The sequence below is a fragment of the Urocitellus parryii genome, chromosome 3, assembly GCF_045843805.1.
Source record: "Urocitellus parryii isolate mUroPar1 chromosome 3, mUroPar1.hap1, whole genome shotgun sequence".
NCBI lineage: Eukaryota > Metazoa > Chordata > Mammalia > Rodentia > Sciuridae > Urocitellus > Urocitellus parryii.
The window spans coordinates 190,743,285-190,756,227 of NC_135533.1; the positions used below are offsets into that span (position 1 = coordinate 190,743,285).

The following is a 12,943-nucleotide window of genomic DNA, read 5'->3' on the forward strand; positions in this document are numbered from 1 at the left end:
TTTCTAAGGGCCATGTTGTTAAGGTTAACATAAGTAAACAATCATGCAGAAATAATTCCAAAACAAATGGGTGGGTAATCCCAGCTACTGAAGAGGCTGAGGCAGTAGGATTACAAATTGGAGAGCAGCCTGGGCAATTTAGCAGGACCCTGTCTCAAAAGAAAATTTGGGTGGGTGGGTGGGTACTGGAGATCGAAGCCAGGGGAACTTATCACCAAGCTATATCTCCAGATTTTTCTTTTCTCTCTCTCTCTCTCTCTCTCTCTCTCTCTCTCTCTCTCTCTCTCTCTCTCTCTCTCTCCTTCCTTCCTCCCTCCCTTCCTTCCTTCCTTCCTTCCTTCTTTCTCTCCTCCTCCTCTTCCTCCTCCTCCTCCATCTTTTTCTTCTTCTTTTTTTAATCTTGAAACAGAGTCTCACTAAATTGCAGAGGGCCTTGCTTACTTGCTGAGACTGGCCTCCAATTTGCACTCCTCCTGCCTTAGCCTGCGCAGTCACTGGGATTATAGGCATGCACCACCATACCTGGCTCCCTGTCTCAAAATTAAAAATTAAGAAGATTGGGGATAGGTCTCAGTGGTATGAGCCTGAGTAAAATGACCTAGCATGAATAAAGCCCTAGTTTAGATGCCCAGTACCACACACAAACACACAAGAAACAAAACAAAACAAAACACTGTTAAAAGAATGGAAACCCAAACCACAGATTCAAATAAAATATTTGCAAAGTACAATTATAATTAAAGGTTATATCTAGAATTTGTTGAGAACAATTAAACACCACAATTAAAATATGGGCAAAATCTGTGAACAGTTCACCAAAGAAGATATGTTAATGAAAAGATGCTCAATATCATTAGTCCTTAAGAAAATTAAAATAAAAATGAATTAGCAGGCACACCTATCAAAATGGATAAAAGACTAACAATGCTAACTATTAGCAACAAAGTGAAGAAAGCAAGATTTTTCCTGCACTTCTGGTAATGTGAAGTATAATATCCACTTTAGAAACTGTCAATCTAATTAACAATCAGAGATTTTCCAAAGAATAAATATTTGTTTGGGAATGACAGAACATTGCACTGGGAATACCCATGCCACTGTGAATTATAGACATATTCAAGGAGGCTGAAGCAAATGTTTCTAAAGGCAAAAAGAAAATTTTACATAAGTTACATGGATACAGGGTTCTTGGTTTTGGAGACCCCATTCAGGAGTTGGTGTCAGTTCATTGGTAGAAGTTCGATTACTGGGCAATTGTTCTGTCAAAAGCATCTTGTCTAGGGCTGGGGCTGTAGCTCAGTGGCAGAGTGCTTGCCTCGCATATATAAGGCACTGGGTTTAATCCTCAGCACCATATAAAAATAAACAAATAAAATAAAGGTATGCTGTCCATCTACAACTACAAAAAATTTTTTTAAAAAAGCATCTTGTCTAAATTGTTGTAGTCTTTAAGAATGTTAAAGATAGACTTTGTTAAATCTGTGCATATATGTGAAGCATGTAAAGCATGGGGTGCTTATACAATAAGAAGGAATTTCTTGTGGGTCGTTAGAATATCCTTGAAAAAGTACTTATCTGAAACAGGCAGGTATTATCCCTCACACTTCATTATTTCTCAGCTTGAATTTTGTCTGGGTCTGATAAGAATGATTTCATCTTGGTATTATTAACTTTCTTCAAACTAGGCAATTTCTTAGAAGTCAAACACATACCTTCCATATGGTCCTGCCATCCCAGTCCATCAGGGGAGATGAAAGTATATATTCAAAGAAAGTACATAACAAAGATTTCTATAAAAATGTGCACAGAAACTTTATGTAATTGCAAAACATGTAAATAACACAAATATCTACCAACAAAGAATGGATAAACAGAGTGTAGTAAATCCATACTATGAAATATTACTCCACAATGAAAAAGAGTGGATTGTTGATATGCTCTACCATGTGTACATCTAAAATAATTATGCTGAGTCAAAGAAGCAGGGTATAAAAAATTAAAGACTTATGATTTAATTTTCACAAAATTCTAAGTAAAAATTAATATATATTGACCAGAGAGCAGGGCAGTGGTTATCTTGGAGAGGGTAGGAAAGAGCTGGAAGGCAATGTTACAAAAGGGTACAAGGAGACTTTTGTCATTTCCAAAAGATAGATATATAGTGGTTTATTGTGTATATACACCTATGTACTTACAAAATGGTACACTTTGAAAGTTTATTACATGTCAAGTGTACCTCAATAAAGCTATTTAAAATTCAACTATAATTATTTGGTGAGGTTTCAGGGTGTAGAAGAGAAATAAATGTGGTTAATTTACCATAATTAACAGAAAATTCAATTATCTAACTTTTGAGAAAACTTTATTCTTGCCAGTCATAGTGGCACACATCAGCAACTCAGGAGGCTGAGGCAGGAAGATCACAAGTTTGAGATCAACCTGGGCAACTCAGAAAGACCCTGTCTCAAAGTAACAAATTTAAAAAGGGCTGGGGATGTAACTCAGTGATAGAATGCTCCTGAATTCAATCCTCAGTACCAATAAGTAAATAAATAATTTTAAAAATTAGAAATCCTGTTCTCATTTCAAAAATTATTCTCAGCTGGGTGCAGTGGTACATGCGTTTAATCCCAGTGGTTTGGGAGGCTGAGGCAAGATGATCACAAGTTCAAAGCCAACCTCAGCAACTTAATGAGGCCCTTAGCAACTTAGTGAGATTCTGTCTCAAAATAAAAAATAAAAAGAGCTAGGGATGTGGCTCAGGGGTTAAGCACACTAGGTTCAATCCCTGGTACAACAAAACAAAACAACATAACAACAGCAACAATAAAAACCTCCAAACCAAAAATCATTTTTTTCTTTTGCTCATTCTCATTTTCCTTTATCAGTCATTAATAATTTTGTTTACTTATGTCCTGTCTTGTTTTCTTTTTTAAAAAATTATTTATTTTTTTAGTTTTCAGTGGACACAACATCTTTGTTTGTATGTGGTACTGAGGATTGAACCTGGGCCGCACGCATGCCAGGCGAGCATGCTACCGCTTGAGCCACATCCCCAGCCCCTGTCTTGTTTTCTAACCCAAGTAAGTTCTGGGTTGGCACAAGGGCACAAGGAGAATTTGTCTTTTAGGGATGGGTCCCAATGCAAAGAATTACCAAGGGTAGTTGGAATGTTATTGCCTAAGGATTAATTTCTCAGTTGAATCAGGTACAGATCTGTCCCTGAAGCAAGAGAACAGACTAAGCAATGTTCCAGGTTCTTTTTGACAGATTCATTAAATAGTCATATTATTACTGGTTAATCTTAAAAATAAAGGAGGCAGGTAAATGAGATAGTGGGTCTTGGCATTTGCAAATTCATATGTACTCCCACTTCTGTCCCTTATCCAAATCACAGTTATACCTGAAACAGACCTTGATTCTACAGTCTCTGGGATGGGTGGAGTGAGCATGAAATGATGTGCACATGTAAAATATGCCTAAGACATGTGAAAACATGTCAGAGGCACACCTATATCATGATTAATGGATGTAAATTTGAATTCTTTTCCTTAGAATTGCTGTAATCATGCATCACTTCTTTTAATAAAAGGAGCCTCTGGTTTTACCAGTTACATTTTACTTAAACCCCATTAGGCAGATAATGTTTTCAGTTTAAAATGTTTTTGTTTTCATAGTGAGTGGGAGAGTCCCAAAATGACCAGGAATTTTTCCAGAGTATAATTTAGAAAGAGAAACTCCCAGATCTCAAAAATAGAAACCAGAAGTCTTCAGGCTGGAATAGCACCTTACAAATGAAGTAAAGCAATTTATTAAGTTATCAAAGGGGGCTGGGATTGTGGCTCAGTGGTAGAGCACTCACCTAGCACGTGTGAGGCCCTGGGTTCGATCCTCAGCACCACATAAAAATAAATAAAATAAAGGTACTGTGTCCAACTACAACTAAAAAATAAATATTAAAAAAAAGTTGTCAAAGGAATCAGGAAGGAAAAGAAAGGAAGAAAATTGGAGAAAATGAGCTCCTTAAGTGTAGCTACACAAATGGTCAATATAGTACATGAAAAAAATGTTCAGCAAAATCAGTCATTAGGAAAATGCAAATTCAAACCACAAGATACTACTTCACATGTACTAGGATGATTAAAATCAAAATGTCAGATATTAACAAGTGCTGAAAATATGAGCTAGTCACAAAAGACCACATATTGTATGATTCTGTTTATATGAAATGTCCAGAAGAGACATTTCTGTCTATAGAAAGCTAATTATTATTTTTTTATTTTTACTCCTGGGGATTGAACCCAAGGGTGCTTAACCATTGAGCCACATTCCCAGCCCCTTTCTTTAATCTTTTATTTTGAGACAAGGTCTCACTAAGTTCCTTAGGACCTTATTAAGTTTCTGAGGCTGTGGGGCTGGGGTTGTGGCTTAGTGGTAGAGTGCTCACCTTCCTAGCACATGAGGGACCCTGGGTTCAATCCTCAGCACCACATAAAAACACAAGAAAGAGGGGCTGGGATTGTGGCTTAAAGGTAGAGCACTCGCCTCACATGCATGAGGCACTGGGTTGGATCCTCAGCACCTCATAAATATAAAGACGTTGTGTCCACCTATAACTAAAAAATAAATATAAAAAAATAAAATAAAGATATTGTTTCAACTACAACTAAAAAAAAATGTTGCTGAGGCTGGCCTTGAATTTACCAACCTCCTGAGATTACAAGCATGTGCCACTGCCTGGCCAGAAAGCTGATTACTCATTGTTCAGGGCTGGGGAGGAGTGGAAGGATCAGAGAGTGGTAGCTAAAAACTACAGGGCTTTTTAGGGGGTGATGAAAATGTTCTAAAATTGTTTGCAATGATGATTGCACATTTATTAAAAATTGTTGAATTGTATACTTTAGGTGTGTGAATTATATAGTAAGTTGTTATTTTTAAGATCACATATTGTATGATTGCATTTATATGAAATGTCCACTCATATCTATAGAGAGAAACAGTAGTTTAGTGTTTGACAGGGAAAGAATAGCAGAAAAGGGAATTGAGAGAGATGGTTCAAAGGTGTGGAATTTCATTTTGAGGAGATTTAAACATTCTGGAATTAGAGAGTAATGATGATTGCCCAACTTGTGAACATACCAAACACCACTGTTGGCACCCTTAAAATAGTGAACTTTATGTTATATGAATTTCATTTCAATAATAAGTTATATCTTTTTTTGAGATACTGAAGAAGTTTAAAGATCATATACACTTCTAAGGTGAGCTCATTAAGTAACTGAGTTATTCATTAAATTGGATTGACATATCCCCAAAAATCTAAGTAAAAGCTATGTAGTTTTCCTAGTTTTTCACTGCTGTCCCTTACAGTGATTATAATACATCATTCTATATTCTTTAAATGACCATGCTTATTTAAGGAAGAGTAAAAACTTAACCTCTATTCTAGAGCATGTTTAATTAATGTGATTATGTCAAATCTGAGGCAGTTTTTAAAAGAATTTATGGGACATTAAAGAAACTTTAATGGCTCTAATTTTCAGATTTATTTGGCCTAAAGACTGACTTATTTTCTACATACACATATGTTCAAAAATGGAAGAACAAATTATGGTAATTTTTGGCTTTGGAGTCCTTCCCTTGGTTCACATCATAACAAAGCTCTTTTTACAGTTCGGACAAAGATCACTTTGGAGTGATTCAATGTCAAATTGATACTAAGTTAACAAGTATTATAGTTTTATTACAGCTAACACGGAGTGACACATAATGGCAGTATAGTTCTAAATAATTAGATGGTAGAAGTTATTATTATTATTTTTCTTTAATAAAGCTTTTTGTCTGATGATTGTGTATATTTAAACCTATGCGGCTGTTTGATGGACTGTTATTGTTTTATAAACTTTTAAAAAATATATATTTTTAGTTGTTGATGGATTTTTATTTTATTTGATTATTTATATGTGGTTCTGGGAATCGAACCCAGTGCCTCACACGTAGGAGACAAGCGCTCTACCACTGAGTTACAACTCCAGCCCATTTTAGAAACGTTTTGAAGCTTCTACCTTTATAGGTAGGGAACACTTGGAAGTTCCTTAAAGTTTTGAGTAAGAAATGCATTTACTGAATTAAAAAATGTTATATTTAAATCCCAATGACTTGGGGAGCTGAGCCAGGAGGATCCTAAGTTTGAGGCCAGCCTCAGCAACTTAGCAAGGCCCTAAGCAACTTAGGAAGACCCTGTCTCAAAGTGAAAAATGTCTTAAGAATATAATTTAATAATTTGGGTGTGATGGTACATGCCTGTAATCACAGTGACTTGGGAGGCTGAGGCAGGAAGGTCACAAGTTCAAGGCCAGCCTCAGCAACTTAGCAAGCCCCTAAGCAACTTAGTGAGATCCTGTTTCAAATTTTTTTTTTTAAAAGGGGGTGCTGCGGAGCCAGCGAGCATTACCCGCAAGATGGAGACATAATTGGGATTAATGAGATTCAGCAATTCTATGACAATCTGAGGCTGGACCCCACCAGCATCAGCGTTCTGGTCATAGCATGGAAGTTCAGGGCTGCCACTCAGTGTGAATTCAGTAGGAAGAAATTCATGGACGCATGACAGAGCTGGGGTGTGACAGCACCGAGAAGCTGAAAACCCTCTGCCCAGCCTAGAGCAAGAACTGCAGGACTCCGTGAAGTTCAAGGACTTCTACCAGTTTACCTTCACCTTTGCTAAGAACCCTGGGCAAAAGGGCCTAGGTTCAGCTCCATTTCCCAATGGGAGAGCCTTGTCCTCAGTAAAACTAGTAGAATGTAGACCTCACTTAGGGTTCTTCCTAAGTGGTGAGGATGTAGGCTTATGAGCAGGACGAGATAATCAACTTAGCATTACCCTGCAAGTCCCCTAGATTTAGAAATGGCTGTTGCATATTGGAAATTAGTGTTTTGGGGAAGGTTTAAATTTTTAGATCTTTGGAACAACACATTCCTGCTGGAACATCACAAAAGATCAATTCCACTGGACACTTGGAACCTTTGCTAGATTTTGGAAACATGATTGCAGATGATATGTCTAACTACGATGAAGAAGGAGCATGGCCTGTCCTCATCGATGACTTTGTGTATTACGCATGGCCAGTGCTCACAGGTGAAAACACACCTGAAGGTGAAGCTAGGTCCAGAGCCAGCCTACATCCTGCAGGGCACACTCAGGTGGTGCTGTGTGTTTTGCTGCCGGTCTCGTACAGGGGTCAGCATGCTTGCTGTAGCTGCTGCTTTAGGAGATTGCTATCTGATGCAGATTCAAGGTGAACATCAGCAGTTACCAAATCGCACCCCAGTCACATTGTGATCACAGTACAGAGCCATGTCTGAGCTGGGATGATGTGGTTATGTGCAAGTCAGATGGCCAGTGCCAGGATGCAGGCTCACCTTGGGATCCAGCGCTGTTCCTCCTGGGGTTGTGCTGTCTCTCTGGTTTGGATATTTGTTCTCTCAGGATGTTTATCTGAAACCCATTTTATATTTAAGGCCCCATTGCAGTCTGCAGTGGTGGCGTGTGTGGGCGTGACTCCAGCAAGATCAGACTGTTGTCCTTTTAACAATGCTATTTCAACTTCCTGAGAAGTTCGTACTTTTAATATATTTTATTTAAAAAGACATTTTTCCATTTTCCTTTTTGAGTGGTGAATTACAAATTTAAAATCAAATGTACTTGTCCCTTTCACCTGTCTGCAGTCCCACAGTGCCCAGGGTCTGGCCCTTCTTACAGCCATCCTCAAGTGGAAGCAAAGCCACACCTGGAACCCTCATCTCTTTTGCAAGCTGCAACCTGAGTTTATGCCCTCTCACTGGCTGCTCACGAGTCAGCCTGGCCTAGAGCCACTCGTGGCAGGTGTAGAGGCCTGGAGGCGGCCACTCTCCTGCTGTTGTGCTTCGAACAGCACTGTGCTGACCTGACCGCGCATTTTCAAGACCTTGTGCCACAGTGTGCCTGGCTGCCCTCCTGCAGCATGCCATGGAGCAGATGGGCAGGGCTCTCTGGGCCATCTCCAGTGTCCTGTGCACAGCTGTGCATCTGGAATCTGCTCTATGCTTAACTTCTGTGTGGACATGCCATACAGCCTTAGGGAGCAGCCCCTCGCAGCCTGAGGACCATGTGCCCTGCAATGTGGGGAACTACCAATGCTGCAGAGTGGAAGCCTTGAAGAGGGCAGCAGGGATGAAGGCCTGGAGGGTGGGGCTGGTCTGCCCAGGATGGGCCATATGACCTTTCTCAGGCTCTCTTGCCCTGTCTGTGAAAGAGGAAACAGCCATCTCTAAGTCTAACTCAGCATTTCTTCAGTAAAATAAACTCTGGCTTTAATAAAAACCCAAGAAGCAGAACAGCACCCCCCTAGGCTGCCCGGACTCTTGTATAATTGTTCTGTTCAGAGAAATTTGTAGAATTCGGTGACTAAGTGAGGAGGCCCGCAGTCCTTCTGTGTTTAAGTTTTGAAGTTCTATGGGACTGTTGATAGATACTGAAGTATTGGTGTCTAATACTGATATTGAAGTGAAGTTAGTCAGACTTCAAAAACCTGTGTTCTGCTGCTTTCATTAGTCACACTTTTGAGTCCTACATGCTGCGAAGATGCTAAGAACTTCAAAACACAGCAATAAAAGTGTTTTCCCCAGAAAAAAAAATAAAATGAAAAAAGGGCTGAGACTGAGGCTCAGTGGTTAAGTGCCCTTGAGTAAAATCCCTGGTACAAAAAAAATTATATATATACACACACACACACACACATATATATACACACACATAAAATACACATACATACACACACATATATGTATACACAGGTACAAAATATATATACATATATATGTATATATATACACATGTATATATATATGCACATGTGTATATATATATGTATATATACATATATGTATATATACATATATATACACATATATATACACGTATATATATGCACATGTGTACATATATATATGTGTGTATATATATATATATATATATATATATATATACTGAATAAATATGCAAAGTTCTGTGTTCATGGTACCACTATTTCCGTATTAAAAAATCATGTGGTAAGCAGGTAAGCAGTCCACATTTCTTTGCTTTTTTTGGTACTGGGGATTGAATGCAGGGTCATTTAGCCTCTGAGCCATATCCCCAGCCCTTTTTTTTTTTTTTTTTTGAGACAGGGTCTCACTAAGTTACTCAAGACCTCGCTAAGTTGCTGAGGCTGGCTTTAAATTTGCAATCCTCCTTCCTCAGCTTCCTGAGCCACTGGGATTGCAGACATACACCACTGCACTTGACCCTTTTTTATTTTTTATTTTGAGACAAGGTTTGCCAAAAGGCATTAAGTTTAGTTTGACATATTTGTACAAGAATATACCCTGTGGCCATAGACTGATACTTATCATGGAAAGATGTCCAAAAATGTATTGTTGGTGGGAAAAGTAGATTATCAAATAGTATTTATAGAGTAATTCCATTAAAATTACATATAGATTATACTTTTTCTGTATTTTCTGAATTTTTTTCAATGAACATAATGCATGTTACATTTACATTAATAAAAATCTTGAAGAAAAAGATATCTTTGTCATGAATGGTTACTTTCCTCTCCTCAACTTCTTTAACTAAAGGACAGGATTCATGTCCTGGAACTCCTCAGCTTCCCTAGGGTACCACACTACAAAGAAGGCAACATATGTAACTCTCCTCTACTTCAGAGATACCAGAGTCAGGACAAAGATCACATCAGAGAACGGCAATGATAGTTCTGGAGTATTTAGCCAGTTGCCCTATTCAAAGTTTTTAGGGAGCTGATTGCTTTGCTTGCTTAGAGTTAGACTTGCCTGACACCCCTCCTAGGAGCTAAGCATAGGTCATCACATGGAACCCACAAAATACTATGAGTCCTTTAGTCTTAGGGGCTCCTCTCCTCCCCTGACTTCACTTCCTACTAAACCAGTCCATTCCATTCCTTAGCTCTAGGAGAATCCTGCATAAGCTTCCTTCAAGGGGGTTAGTTTGTTTGTTTCTTTAGTGGTACTGGGGATTGAACCCAGGGCTTTTCACACAGTAGGCACATTCCCAACCTTTTAAAAATTTTTAAATTTTGAGACAAGTTCTTGCTAAGTAGCCCAGGTCAGCCTCAAACTTATGATCCTTCTTCCTCTGCCTCTTGAGCAACTGGGATTCAGGCATGCACCACCACACCTGGATTCAAGGAGATTTTCTTAAAAAATATTTTTTAGTTGTTGATGGATCTTTATTTTTTATTTATTTATGTATGGTGCTGAGAATCAAACCCAGTGCCTCACACATGCTACACAAGTGCTCTACCACTGAGCCACAACCCCAGCCCTCAAGGAGATTTTAATAACAGTTTTGGCTTCACTCTACAGGTGCAGGAGTAGGAGCTTGCTGACACTGGTCTTTCTTATCAACTCTGTTTCCATCACAAGTATCAGGTATACCAAAAAAATATATAAACATGCTTGATTGCTTGGAAAAATGTTCACTTTACCTGGATGCTCCAGGGCATCACTATGATTTTGTTCTGTGAATTTAATGAAAATTAATTTAATAAAAGAAGCACAGAATATCCCAAAGTTTGGCATAAGCTTACTTCCATTCTTGTACAACAACAACAATAATAACAAAACAAATAAAAACAAAAACAAGCAAAAAAGAAGAAAAAAGGAAGGGATAAGAGAGAGCAGATCAAACTAAGAAGTGCCACTGTTTTTATACATCTTGGTACCTTCACATAGTTTGCTTTAAAAACTGTCTATGAAATATACACGGAGTTAACAGTGCATAAGGACTTAAATGTGTATCTTACATGTTCATTAGTATAATGTGTTTGGATTGTGATATGCTTAATGTTTGCAAGGACTATTATAATCAAAGTTAGATCCAAATCTATAAACAGACTGGTAACCATTTCTATTAAGAGAAAAAGCACATCCTACAGAGAACACAAATGCAGAGAACAGTAATGCCCATAATTCTCTAATTGAGAGCAATATTTATGTAAGAGAAAAAACTTCCAGTGATCAGAATAAATGAATAACATAGGAAATGTGTTTATTTCATTATGGACAAGCTTGTGCATATTTCATAAAGCTTCCATCAAAAATGGGCCACAAAGCTAAAAATTAATGCAATGGAGTCCTTGATTATAAAGATGAGGCAGTGTCTCTCAGTATGATCACTCACACTCACTCTGGGGCAGTCTGAAATTGGCAGTGTCTCCTTTGGGCTCTTCCCAGGACTGCCTTCTTGTGACCAACCCTTTATTTTTTTTCTTTTTTTTATATTTATTTTTTAGTTTTAGGTGGATACAATATCTTTATTTTATTTTTATGTGGTGCTAAGGATCAAACCCAGTGCCTCACAGGTGCTAAGCGAACACTCCTACCACTTGAGCCACAACCCCAGCTCCTACTTTTTTCTTGATACTTCTGCTGAGTCACCTGAAAACCTTGGGAGGGTAGAGAGTAAAGAATTCTTTCTTTTTTTTTTTTTTTTTAAATATTTTTTAGTTGTAGATGGAAACAATACCTTTATTTTATTTATTTTTTATGTGGTCCTGAGGATTGAACCCAGTGTGCCTCACACGTTCCAGACAAGTGTGCTACCACTGAGCCACAACCCCAATCCCCCAACACTTCTTTTTCTTTTCATCTAGGGATTAAGTGCATTTTAAGCATGGCCAACTGCTAAGGGGGCAAATCTCCTTAATGAGAGAAATCACAGGCATCAGAATAAAAATAAAGAGCTATTTTGGTCAGGAATGACTTTAGGTGTCCTCTGAATTCTGTCGTCTTGCTCCAATTGCTTCTTAGAGTCCGTTCCTTTTCCCAGGCACTTCAAGGAAGCTAAACACAGGTCACTCCATCAGGTCCAGGAAAGCATTGTAAATCTTCCCTACATCAACATTACCAAGTCAGCTCACCCTGCCCTCTCACACTGGAAGATTCTGTTTAGAAATATTGTTGACCTTTCTGTTGGGGGAAGGAGGAGAGAATGCTGATCTCAGGGGATTGTTAACTCTGTGGCAACAGCTCAGTGAACTCCCATTCTTGGTAATAGAAAATTTAAGTCACTTGTGTTTCTGAACATTGGCTCCCATCCTCCCTCTTGTGGATCATATGATGTATGACATACAAGATAGAGAATTTTATCTGCATTTTTGCAGTTACAAAGATTACCTGGGTATTGGTAGAAAGATGATTATAGTTAAATTGATATTTATTTATTTATCAGTTTATGTGGTACTGGAGATTGAACCCAGGGTCACTCTTCCACTGAGTCGCATCCCCAGCCCTTTTTATTATTTTATTTTAAGACAGGGTCCCACTAAATTGCCCAGGCTGGCTTTGAAATTTTGATCTTCCTGCCTTAGTCTCCCAAGTTGCTGGGATTACAGGCAAGTACCACTGCACCCATATGGATTGATAATTTTAAATTAAACATTGTTAACTTATCTAGTCAAGAATTATATGGGCTGGGGGCTGGGGTTGTGGCTCAGCGGTAGAGTGCTTGCCTCAAAAGTGTGAGACCCTGGGTTCGATCCTCAGCACCACCTAAAAATAAATAAGTGAAATCAAGTATTGAGTCCAACTACAACTAAAAAAAAATAATTAAAAAAAGAATTATATGGGCTGGGGCTATATAGCTTAGTGGTAGAGTGCTTGCTCATCATGCAAGAAGTCCTAGGTTTGATCCTCAGCACTGAAAAAGTAATAACGAATATTCTTTTAGTGCTTACTGTTCCAGGTACTGCTAAGAACATTTTATATAAGGAATTACATAACTTTTTATTATGGAAATTTTCAAACGTAAGAAATAAAGAGCTAGAACACTCTCCACATATGCATCACCTGCTCTCAAACATCACCAATATTTTTTTAACAATAT

The 12,943-nt window shown here is 38.3% G+C and overlaps 1 pseudogene; it reads left to right on the forward strand.

Moving 5' to 3' along the window:
• Window positions 1-906: 906 nt before the first annotated feature.
• LOC144253814 (DCN1-like protein 2) lies at window positions 907-7,302 on the forward strand (annotated as a pseudogene).
• The last annotated feature ends 5,641 nt before the right edge of the window (window positions 7,303-12,943 follow it).